The following is a 13,422-nucleotide window of genomic DNA, read 5'->3' as shown; positions in this document are numbered from 1 at the left end:
GAAACATTTCCCAGGCCGCGTGATCAAAACAGTCCCGCAGCGTAGACTCAGATTGGTCCGACCAACAGTGCACTGCCCTCAGGGTTGGAGCTTCCTGTTTCAGCTTCTGCCTGGCAGGAGCAGGATGGAGCGGTGATCTGATTGGCCGAATGGGGCGCGGGGGAGGGCTTTGTATGCATCCCGGAAAGAGGTGTAGCAGTGGTCAAGTAGCCGGTCTCCACAAGTGTTAAAATGGATGTGTTGGTGGAGTTTTGGTAAAACTTTCTTCAGGTTTCTCTTGTTAATTCTCTTATCTCTTTTTTCACTTGTAAAATCTCAGACATTCACCATCAACTTAACTCGTTAGGAGCTCTTGACTCTGAAGTAGACTTCCTGGTTCCCCCACTTTCTTCCTGTCAGTTATTTTCAAGCTTTATTCTCCCCTCCATAACTGAAGTCATCCACCTGTCAACTTGACCCTCTCCATACTGTGTTAGTTAAAGCTCTTCCCTCGTTAGCACCTCTCATAACCAATATTATTGATTCCTCCCTTAACACTGGAATTGTTCCTTCATCTCTGAAAAATGCTTCTGTTATTTGGTAAATGGCCTGCATTTGTATAGCACTTTACTCAGTCCCTAAGGACCCCAAAGCGCTTTACACTACCTTCAGTCATTCATACATGCTCCCTCATGGGCATATATTCCGAAAATATAATATCAATTTTCACTGTTATGCCGATGACACCCAGGTCTAGATTTCTTCTAAACCCAATTCATCCCTCCCACCTACCTCCCTCTCAAACCGTCTTATGGAGATTAGATCATGGTTCTCCTCCAATTTTCTTAAACTAAACAGTAATAAAACAGAAGTTTTACTTGTTGGTACAGCCTCTATCTTATCTAAATCCCACAGTTTTCCATTAACATTGAAAGATCTCCCAACATTCCCTCCCCTCAGGTCAAGAGTTTGGGTCTCGCATTACTTACATAACCAGTTTGCGATCTTCCACTTACCTAATATTAACCGACTCCGCCCCTTCCTTACTCCCCATGCTGCTGCCATCCTAGTCCATAGTCTTATTAGTCTTATTATTATTGATTACTGCAATTTCTTCTTATTTGGTCTCCCTAAATGGTCCCTTCAAAAACTCCAACTTCTTCAAAACTCTGCAGCTCGCGTCATAACTTGTACCCATCCATAGCTCATATTACCCCAGTTCTTCACCAGCTTCACTGGTTGCCCACACTGTAAAAACAATAACTGGTAATTGTAGATTTCATTAGGGCAGTGGTTCCCAAACTTTTTTTGCCAGGCCCTCCTTTTTTACAAGAAAAATGTTCGCGCCCCCCCACCACCCCGCACAAACACATCCTCCAAACACACACACCCATATTTTGTTTACAAACTCCATTGCGGTTTATTTCACACCTCAAACATTTAGTAAACAATTAAGCAAATACAAGTAAATGGCAATAAATTACAGGTAGTAATAAAATAAACTACTAACTCTTTTACGCTATGTCCACACCTACACGGGTATTTTTGAAAACTCAGCTGTTTCTATGTCTATATTTCTTTCGTCAAAACGACGTTTTTAAACGGCGTTGCGATTCACCCAAAACGGAGATTATTTAAAACTCCTTTTTTGCGTTTACGTGTGGACGAGGAATACAGAGTTCGTCACACAACGTCAAAGGTATGTGCCTTTTTTGACGTCACACTGTGCCCCACGTTATTGTTTACATGAGATGAATTGCAGAATGGCAGATAGAGACAAAATACTGTTACTGTTAATCTGACTATCTTCAGGTTTTACACGCTTACATATACACACACAGTTACTGTCCCTGCATTTAGAAAGGCAGAGGTATGGGCTCAAAATGTGGTCATAAATATTTTGTACTTGTAAATCAGTTTTGTACTTGTAAATCAGGATTTGTATGTGTACAAAAGATTTGTGTGTGCGTAAAAAAGATTTGTATGTGTAAAAAAGATTTGTGTGTGCGTAAAAAAGATTTGTATGTGTAAAAAGAATTTGTGTGTTTGAGCCCATACAGAGGCATCACGGTGTAATTATTTTACGTGTAGTTGTTGTTTTTTCCTGTGTAATAATATTCAACATTGCTATCAATACATTTTTCAAAAAATGCCTCTCTGTGCAAAATGGGTTTAAACACATAAACGGCTGTGGGATACTGTTTGTCCATGATTTGAACCGGGGGGAACAAATTACGGCAGGATGAGCCTGATATTATTTGTATCCCGCTGTAACTTTACTCCATAAAGAGCTAACATGTCCAAAATGTCAGGAGTAGTTAGTTATTACAAGAAGTGTTTGTGAACTAAAAGTCAAGAATGTTGGATACTGTTTGTCCGTGATTTGGAGAGCCCAGCGCGTGCTCCCGACGCAGGGAAACTAATTTTGCAGGGGGAGACCTACCTTGGCACTTGTGCAGGTGAAGCCAAAGGGAAGATATGCTTCACAATATTTTCTAGTCTTTGGTTTGGAAGGAAGTTGGTTTGGAAACATATTTGGCAATGCTTCATCTCCTGCTTTGCGTTTGTGTGGGAGCCCCGTCAAAAACCTGTCCACAGTGTCGAAGCGCTCTTTTTTTTTTTTTTTCATACCGCCCCCCCCCCTGCAATGGCTCTGCGCCCCCCCTAGGGGGCGGGCCCCACACTTTGGGAACCTCTGCATTAGGGTTTTCAAATGAAGCTGACTTAGAAATAAAACTTTCCATTTAAAACCTAAAAAAGCTTGTCTGCCCAAAAAATTGAAGTGTGACGTTGACCTAACGTCACTCTTGCACCCTTTTTTAACGTTGAAACAACGTCAGGTTTTGATGTTGAGTCAATGTTGAAACCTGACATTGATTCAATGTTATATTTTCTAATACTGTTGACATTGAAACAATGTCAGATTCTGATACTGAAACACTGTTGAGCTATGGTGTTGATTTTCCACCTCTTTCGCACAGTTGCTTTTGATTAAAACAACAGTTAAATCATGACTGGAAATCTACCTTTCTTTATAGGTATTTTAACCTATACTAAACTACTGCATGTTTCCATCAATACTTAAACCACCTAAACACATAATTGTACTTATTCCTCAAATTGGACACCCTTTATAAAAATCAAATGTCTCACGATGTAACGTCAATATTAATATCCTAAAATAAGAACGCATTGCATGTGATGTAACAGAGAAAAAAGCTAAACAAAAAAAGGTCAATAGACATGTTTCGTTTGCTAAATACTTTATTAAAAGACAGTTTCCTATTTACATTTATATGTTTCACATAAGTTTGTAGTTTTCACTCTGGGATGGGGACGGATGATGTGCGTCCTGCGCCACCCATACGATCTGGGGCGTATCGGAGCCATTTCTGCACTGCGTGTGCAAAGACAAACTCTGACATAGAGTTTGCCCCTAACTACTGCGTCAGGCCATCTAGGACAAAAATACACACACACACACACACACACAAAAAAAAAAAAAAAAAAAAGGTGAATTAGAGCACACGAATAAGCTCTTGTTAACTGCCTTCAGCAGGGAGAAAGTATGTAAACTCCTAGGCTGATAAACATGAAAGTCACCAGGCGTAAATCTGCAAACTGCCGCATTTGATTCCCAAAGAGCTATGAGCGGAAAAAGTGATAAGTCTTAGCATGGTGTGCCGTGTATCCTTTAAAACAAAATAAACATGGGGTCGTCGGGCTGTACAAACTACAACCCGAGGACTAAACAAGCCAAAGACCAAAGACTCCATCTCCAGATTAACCGGACGTGAAAGTCTTGTTATTAAGAAAGACAAGGTAATATAGTAAAACCGGACATAGGAAATGTGAAAAACACCCAGCAGATCAATCGATCCCTTTATTGTTCAATTTTTGCTCATAAAACTACAATAAACTGTAAAACTTACCAAATATGCATCTGCACAGCGCAGTATCTTTAAATGCCCTTTTTTGCTTTGTCTGGTCCTTGGTTTTTTTCCCCACCCAGTTTAGTACTGAGGCCAGCTCGTTTGTAATGGCATAAGCCATTACACGGCGGACTCGCACCTCCAGTGTGGTCCCTCCAATCAAGGCAAAGTGTCTCACCTATAGACACATTTTAAGAGATGGAATTACCGTGTTTAATGTCTTAAATGTGTATGCAAGTGATTGAGTGTGTAATCAACATGCCGTTGTTATGCATTTAAATCACATCTGACAGCTATTACACTTTATAGTTACAAAGTGTACATAAGCTTTATATACTTACCATTGCCTTATTTGCCTCTTGTGATTGAAGAGCTGCCTCTGCATGGTTTAGCTCCTCAATGTTGTGCAAGGGCAAATCCAAAGGGAGTACCCCAGCTTCTACCGATTCATTGCAGCCGGTATTGCGGATGGCTCTGACCTCCTCACGGAGTTCATTAACAGATCTCGTCAGGTCTGACAGAATAGTTAATATCTTTTGTGAGGTTGCATCTGTGAAGCGAAAAACTAATATATCCATAAGTGATGGTGTAATATTCTGCATTCAAGTATTAGTTGTTTTAACTGCTAAAAGTGTTTGCTAGTTTTTGTCTGTCACATATATATGATATTTGTATATGTAGCTTGCCATCACCAATGCGTGAATGTGTGAGTGAATGTGTGGATGACTGAATGTGTAAAGCGCTTTGGGGTCCTTAGGGACTAGTTAAAGCGCTGTACAAATATAGGCCATTTACCATTTATACCATGTAAAATCTGAAATTCCAAGATGTTCGAACTTGCCTTGTAATAGTGGCCTCACAGAGTCTCTGGAATCTACAGAAAAACAAATCACAACAAGATGACATTCAGGAGTATAAACTGGTGTTTTGAAGATAAGAGTACAATGACATTGTGATTCAGCTTTAAAACAATTTTAAAAGCATACCATCTATAGGGAAGGCCTCGACATCAGACTCTGCATGCTGGGGAGATCGCAAAGCTGTGTCATTTTGTGTGTTCTGCCAGAGTGGTGAAAGGTGCCGGAAGCTGGGAGGGGCATTATGATGCCTGCTGTCAGTGGGCTGGGGGGAAGACTGCGGAGTGGTGAGGGCTGTTTAGAAAAAGATTAAAAAAAAATTTAAGTATTTAAGAATACAGACTTGTCCAAACACTTTCCATGTGTCACACACAGATATGTACAAAGACACTAGACAGTATTTTATCACCTGGTATTTTCACTCGAGGGGCCTGGGGAAACCGTTTTTTTGTGGGCTGCTCATCGTCTGAGTCACTATACGTGTACAGGGGATTTGGTCTAAAGAAATAAGTTGAAAACGATCATAAGTAATTACAAATGTGCTTTTGGCATATTTTTTCCTAAAGTTACAGTTTGATTTATAACAACTCACACAGGAAACGGAGATGTGCAAGAAGGTACAGTATACAAGGAATTTTTGAAGTGCACAAGTGTACACAGCTTTGCATTTTTAAAAAGTTTACAAACTTCCACTTTTTGGACTATATTATGTGGTGATATCGCAGCATGCAAGCATCACAGATATGTACAAAAGACAAGATCATAAATACTTAACAATCAAAGATATGTTTGTGAATAAAAAAAAAAAAGTTTTACTTGTGCTTTCTTTTATGACTGGTCTGAGTTTCAGCTTCGGACTGAAGGTCAGACGTATCACAGTGTTCACTTAGATATTTTACAAATAGTGCTATATTTGGAAATAGCCAAATAAGCAAATTGTTTAACACTAGGAATGTTTTTAAGGACATGAGTTTCTTACTTATTGATGGGTGGATGGTAGTTACCAAATCAGATCTGAAAATAAGAGGAAAAATTAGGGAACAATGTCAATAAAGAGGGAAAACTAGATACAAAGACGGCTCATAGAAGATGAACCGAGTCCTATGTGTGAAGGGACAGCAACTGCATGTGTATATGTAAGCATTTAAACACTGAAGATAATAAAATTAACAGTATTTTGTCTAAGTCTGCCATTGTAGAAATTCATGGCACCGAGACAATAACATGGCGCACAGTGTGACGTCAAAAAAGGCGCACACCTTTGACGCTGCGTTTTCTCCGTTTTTCTCGTCCACACATAAATGCAAAAAAGTAGTTTTCGAAAATATCCACCCTGGCAGGCGTTTTTAGAAATCTCCATTTTCAGTGACCAAAAACGCAGTTAACGTGTGGACAAAAGGTGCAAACGCAATTGGTAGGTGAGCGTGCAACATAAAGTTAGGTGAGCGTGCAACGTAAAGTTTGAATTGAGTGCGAATTGAAGCGGGTGCTCTCCAATCCTTAAAAATAACAAAGTCCTTGAACACATTTATACAGTAACCATTACGTTTATCAACCATATATCACAGATTTACAATTTTTTGTAGTACTATGCTAAAAAGCAACTACAGAGCGAAAGTCTGGGTCAAGCGCAGAGGCGACGGCAAGAACAAAGGAACCCACGAAGTGTTAAAGCTAGCTTTGTAAGGGAATATAATGAAGAAAGTATGAAACGAAAATGTTTTCTTTGTTGATAGACTTTGTTCACAGTGCAATTTATTTGTTGCCGGATTGTAAGATGAAAGTAGACATAATTTCGGGCTTCCACATTTTGTGGGAGCAACGTAAATGACAGTAAAAAACTCGTTAATGTACATGTACATTAACAAGTTTTTTACTGTTATTCAAATGCAAACATGGAAATAACGAATAGAAAAAAAATGATTCATTCTTACCTTATACTAATCGTGGTGCAGGCCAGTGCACTACATGAACTGATGCCTTCTCCGGTCAATTCCGCTGAGAGTAAATCAAATGTCCCGCTCTACTGTACAAGACAATGAATACCTGGAGGGATGTACCACTGAGAGGGGTGCTGCGGAATAGTCCAAGTGATCGCTGCTTTAATTTCCCGGTCAACTATACATAAATTGCACGTAGACACGATTTTTAAAGCTGGTGAACTAGACCAAGTCATTGATAACAAATGAATAATAAATCTACTATCTCCGGTTCTTTATACCCGCTCAGTTGCAATGCAATTTAATGCTCAACTACAAATCGATGGTTTTTGATGGTGACCTGCGCCGAATGATCGTCAACTATAAATAGACGTTTTCTCGACGTTGTTGTTGTCAGCTGGTCGACTACAAATAGATCAAATATCAATGACAAAAAACAACGGTAAATCGACATTGTTACAACGTCCCTATAGTAAGACTGTCGGTTTACCACAGTATTTCAATGTTGTTAGAACATTGGCATCTCAACCCTGACCATAACGACGGATCGGATGAAAATTCAACATGGATTCAATGTCTTCTTGCTATCTGGGAAGATTGTCAACTTTTGAGCAAATTTTTTGAATCAAGTTGGGAACCAGTGGGAGACCCTGTAGATGACTGGCACACGTGGTCTGAACAAGTTTGAACTAGACCAAACGGACCTTAAACTGAGCCTGTGTAGGCCTGAGCTGTGTGATAGTGGTTTGTCGATGTGTTCTGGACTGAAAACCTGCTAAGAAAATATGAACAAACGTGGCCAAAGTTGGATGTAAATGACAATTTTTCTCGTTCCATCGTTCCATCCTCCCGAGGACCCGGGAGGATGGAACGAGTAAAACACTGAAAAAAAGTCAAACAATAATATGTTTAAGTTATGTAACTGACTTATATATCATGTTTAACCTAAGTAGCGAAGGACCGTGGGGTTGAAAACGATATGCCGGGAGTTCGCTGTTCTCCCCGGCTCTAGTGATACAGTTCACAGTAATACCGGTGTAATGTTGGGCAACGATAGGAAAATGAAATATTGCAATAGAATATGGGTAAAAAGCGCATGCACAGTGCCATGGTGGCGATGCAGAATGAGAAGAGCGAAAGTGGATCGTTAAATGAAACGGATGAACCAGAACTGGATTGTAAAATGCTGCAACTTCAGTCGTGTGGCACTGGTTTGGCTTTCATCCGTCAGATACACAACAAAGCACTATTTTTGGTAGCGCATGCTAGCGGGCTGTCGTTATTACCGTGTTTTTTTTTTGGAAAATACAGCACACCTAAGATCAATCGTTTGATTTTTCTGAAAATCGACAGTGCCCTTTATAATCCCGTGTGCCTTATGCGTGAATTCTGGTTGTGTTTACTGATCTCGAAACGATTTTATGTGGTACATGGCACTCAAAAATTTGTCAAATGTTTCAGTACAACTTTGCTAAGCTACGAAGCCGCACCGCTTGATGGATTGTCGGAGCATTACGGCTACCATAGGCAGGAGCCTTACGGAGTGATTCGTACTGTGCTTCAACATAATATTACCGTATTGTGTGTGTATAACCTCTTTTTAAGTTTTGTGGATATTATACATGGTTATGCTGAGGATATGTCGGTCAATTTCCACTGGAAATGCCTTTTTTTGTTAAACTGTCAGCATGGAATTTGCATTTCCACTGTTAAATTTCTATAAAACTTTAATGCACATAAAAAACAGCTGCTTGTTTAAGTGAAAATACGTTGGGGGTTTTTTGCACTAATAAAGTCGTGGAGTTGGAAAGTGTTTTTTCTAGTGTCAATTGTATCGTCAGTTATATCGTTATCGCAAATTTTCAAATGGATATCGTGATAAATATTTTTGGTCATATAGCCCTGCTCTACTTTAGAGTTTGAAATCAGAACAAAGATTCTGTGTATTCAATTAAAAAGTCATGAGATCATTCTTTGTCAAGCACATAAAAAGTCCATATAAAAAGACAAAAACATTTAGATAACAAACTGAAGGGAATATATATATTTCAAGTTTTTCACCAGTGAATCTTTATTGGCATGAGAAACCTTCTGATCACCGCTCTCTGTAATCAATAATCAGCCACACTGAGGATGGTCTGAAATCATTCTGACATGCTGCCACATCACCTGTTGGTCTTCTCACAGATTTTTTAGTTTATAACACACACACCTGTAAACTCAATGAAGAGCAGCAGTTCATCAGACTGTCTAGCTGCACCAGAAAACAAAACTTACATGTAATCAAATTACAAACTGCTCAGAGTTATTAAAACATCAGTCACTCGTTTGCTCTGATGAGTAAGAAGATTCCTGCTGCCACACCGAGGACACCGACAGTCAGACCCACTCCACAAAACATGGCAGGTCCAAGAATGAGATCAGTGTTCACCACAGCTGCAGACAGAAACACAGAGAGTAATGTGAGCCTTCGCATCTGGAAACAGTCATGGAGTCTCACAAGGTTCAGTGCTGGGAACTATATTTTTTTATTTCGGGCAATACTGTTTGAAAACACTGCATCATTTCATTACTATGCAGATGATACTCAGTTATATTTATCTATGAAAGCAGATGAGACAACAGTATTGTCTAAAAGAGATAAAGTCCTGGATGGCTTCTAACTTTCTGCTTCTTAATTCAAATACAACTGAGGTTATTGTACTCGGCCCTACAAATCTTAGAAATATGGTATCTAACCAGATTCTTACTCTGGATGGCATTACCTTGGCCTCCAGTAACACTGTGAGGAACCTTGGAGAAGTTGCAGCTTCAGTGTTTTTATTTAGGCGTACTATTTTGGGTTACTTTTTGATAAAAAAAAAAAGTATAAAATTTCTCTCTCTGATATTGTTGATTCTTTAATATAAAGCAACTTGAGATTGCTGTTTTTGTGAAATTGTACAATGTGAATTTAATTTTGAGTTGAACATTCTCACCATAGAACTTGGTCATTGGCTGAGTCAGGGCCACATGTTCCACGGTGCAGCTGTAGACGTCTCCCTGCTTTGGGATGAAGTTCAGTCTGGACGTCTGTTTGAAGGAACCATCCTTGTTGGGGAAGGGAACGCTGGTGTTCGTTCCTTCTGTGACCTTCTGCTCGTTTTTGGTCCAGGTGACATTGACGGGAGCAGGATAGAAACCGGTCACATGACAGATGAGAGTGTTTTGGACTCCGAGCTCCACATTTAGTACAGTGTAGATGATCAGGCTGGAAGGAGGATCTGTGCACAAACATATACAGGCTACTCACAACACCATGCAACTTATTTAAGTGAATCAGTTGGCTAACAAAAAAAAAGCCACGAAAAACCACAAAATTACAGAAGATTCAATTTTTTAAAAAAAAAACATAAACACAGAGTCACCAGACCCGGACCATGACAGTGTGTTGTTATTTGAAATCTGGTCTGATGTGATCCAGAGCATGAATTCAGTGCCTGACTGCAGTTTATCTAAAACACTTTCTCCCCTGATCTGAGCCAACTGCCCGTTCTTCCTGATTCATCTGCATGCTTGAAATAAAACCATTAAACTAAAGCATCTCCTGTGCTTTCAGCAGAATCTCATTAAAATAGCGACACTCTCTGAATGTTTCTGCTCTTTACATGTGGACTGGTGATTCATGTTTACCGAGTTCTTTGGGGACGTGCTTCATAGCCTGACGAGTCACCTTCAGGTTTGCTCTGCAGACCTGTTGATCAGCCACAGCTGTTTCATAGAAACCTGGAAAGCTCATCGGATCTGCAAAGGCTGGCAGAGAATCGACTCCCATCTGTTTGTTTGAAGTCGGCGTACCAGACCACCTCATCATCCAGTATCAGCACGCTGCCTCCATCAGTATCTGAACAGCCATTAATCCAGTTGTCCCCATCTAGAGCTTCATGGTGTTAGGAGGAGAGAAACAGAGGGTGGAGTCAGTGTCTGTCAGGTTCATATGGATCAATCACCTATCGGAGCTTAAATTCCTTCACTGACCGTTCATCAAATTTCATTTCTTAAATGCGTGTTTGAATATTGGTTACACAGTATGGTTGTTTGCCACAGAAAAAGAATTTACAGTTACACCAGCTCATTCTTTTCATGCTGCTGGCACACAATGCTTCACTTGCATATTCAAACATAAAATTAATGAAAACTATTGATTAAAAAACAGTTGTCATCATTTAAGTAATAGATAATCAGTCTGGGAAGTTTCATGTTCAGTCTGCTGGTTCCAATCCAATTTTTTGTACAGAGCACTTTATGAAAATAGTATAGATGACCAAAGTGATCTCCAGGTAAAAGAACAAAAAATATCAAACATATATTCAATAACAAGAAAAATTAATTACAGTAAAATGGGGGAAATAGAAATAAAACATGATAAAATGTATTATAAATTAAACTAAAAACTATGTAGAAAAAAAAAAGATCCACTGAAAGCGGACTAGAAGTTAACTCTGGTCATAGTGTTGCTGAGGAGAAAACATCTGTTTTTTAGTAATATGATCTGTTAAGGGCTAATACACCAAATATAGGTCCTTGTGACTCTGTGTTATTGTACCTACAGTATAACCCAGTGTCCCTCCTGCCCAGTTTCTCCATGAATGTGGGTCAGCACAGAGGTTTAAGTGCGAGCAGAACAGAAACATATGAGAACTGGTCCATTCACCAAAGCTCAGTACAAGACTCAAACAGTGTAAACATACACCTCATCCTCCTGTCAGCTGGTTTGGTGTGTGTGAGAGAGAGTCTTTGGTTTCACTTTGACGCTCTCGCATTTCTTGATAACTTGTGCATGAAAGAGTAAACATACAAGAGTTCATGAGTGAATGAAAGACTCACCATCAGCAGAGACACAGAGAACCGAGGAGAGAACGAGGAGCAGCACCCACACCTCCATCTTCATCAGCAGCAGCTCAGGGATTCTCACACTCTCTGAATGTCTGTTAGCTCAAACACACACAGCAGCCAATCACAGAGATGGGACCACATGATGTCATCCGTGTCCAGGCAGACAGCAGCAACAGGCCCACGAAAACACACACAGACAGAACTGAGATTAATGCTTATATTTCATGTATAAACTTGTTTTTATCGGAACCTAATGAAGATCACAGGTGTGCTAAGAAACAGGTAACAGGTGGTCTGGAAATGCTGGTACACTGAGGACACCTGGTGGATGAATGGAGAACTGCAGAAGTGATCTGGTGACACCTTGAGACCAGGAGGAGGTTTTTCTTTTTTCTTTGCCGGGGGGTTTGAACATCTGTGGTGGCTTCATCCTTCTGCTGTGAGCTTATCATCAGGATCTAAGAAGCTTTTTTGACCCTGTGCGACCCGTATCCGATCATGGTATGACAGTGTGAACAGCACAAATCCGATATTTTCAAATCCGACCTGGGTTACTTCCGTATGTGGTACTGAATCCGAGACAAATCTGATGTTTTAGAAAGCGACTGCTGTGTGAATGGTCATGTCGCATTCAATCTGTCTTTTACGTCACTGACACAAGAGAGATGCCAATTATCAGCGCCGGAGAAGACAAACCTCTGCACCAAGGTAGCAGCCACTGCTCCAAACAAGGCCATTGTTAAAGCACGGGCTCTCTTTTTTCTCAGTATCGTTCTTTCTCTAATTAATATATCAAAATTCTGTCGGTTACGACTGTGCAGAAATTGATAGACTGCTGCAACAACACCTGCTAGCTCTGTAGCCATTTTTACTTCCATAAACGGTGCGCGTGACGTCTTCTTTGTGCATGTGGGCTGCTTTGAGGGCCATGAACCTTTCAAACTAGAGCGCGTTTGCATTTTATTTGTAGTGTGAACGACCAGACAAAAAAAATTAGATTTGATCAAAAATCGGAATTGAGACCTGCTGTGTGAACGTAGCCTAAGACCTCCTCCCTGAACCTGTGGGAAACAATATTAATAATCAGTAAGAGCTCATTTATAACACGGAAGAGAAGCGGCCAGGCGGAGGTTCAAACACACACAATATTTGTTGCAGTCAAAGAGTCCCAGAGTCACGTGTTGCTCGTGATGTGGGGACGATGGTTTTCTGATTTCCATGAATCAGGTAATAAGGTTTCACATTTACCTGCTGGACTTCGTTAGCTGATCACTGTGCAACAGTGAAGTTCAGGTCGAAGAAGCAAGCGCCTAAGCCTTCATCATTTGTTTGAAGCCAGCTCACCTCCTGCAGCCACTTTTCCGAGAATACACGCTTCTTCTGCGGTTCAGTCTCCTTCTGACATTTCTTCGGAGGTGGAGGAACACCAAAATAATTATTTACAGGAGCTTGCTTCGGCATCTCTAAGAGTTCTAAATAAATGTCTGTCCTCTTTCAGAAAATCTTATGTACACAAACGTGTGTTGCAACTTCTTATCTGGTGCGCGTTTTTCATTTTGACAGCACATGTGCACCTGCTGATCACTTAGTTCATAATGAGTTGAGTCAAAAATCAGCTGTAAGTATTGCGTGTTCACTGATTTTATTCACAACATGGTTTCAGTGTCATATCAATTCTCTGCTGTGGTAGAAGTTTTATATGTGCAGCTTGTTACTAACACTGCTGAATGAAGCCTAAACTGTGTCTCATTGTCATTGAATGTGCATGTGTTTATTTGGTGAGTTAGGAACTGACTAAATGTTGTGTGATTCTGATCTGACACTGACTGTCTTTTAGAC

The 13,422-nt window shown here is 40.1% G+C and overlaps 1 pseudogene; it reads right to left on the bottom strand.

Moving 5' to 3' along the window:
- Positions 1-8,774: 8,774 nt before the first annotated feature.
- On the bottom strand, positions 8,775-11,653 carry LOC134624346 (RLA class II histocompatibility antigen, DP alpha-1 chain-like; annotated as a pseudogene).
- Between the last annotated feature and the right edge of the window lie 1,769 nt (positions 11,654-13,422).

Source organism: Pelmatolapia mariae, linkage group LG3_W (assembly GCF_036321145.2).
Source record: "Pelmatolapia mariae isolate MD_Pm_ZW linkage group LG3_W, Pm_UMD_F_2, whole genome shotgun sequence".
NCBI classification, from domain to species: Eukaryota; Metazoa; Chordata; class Actinopteri; order Cichliformes; family Cichlidae; genus Pelmatolapia; species Pelmatolapia mariae.
Note: the sequence above shows the minus strand (reverse complement) of the source record. Positions and strands in the feature narration are given on the sequence as shown.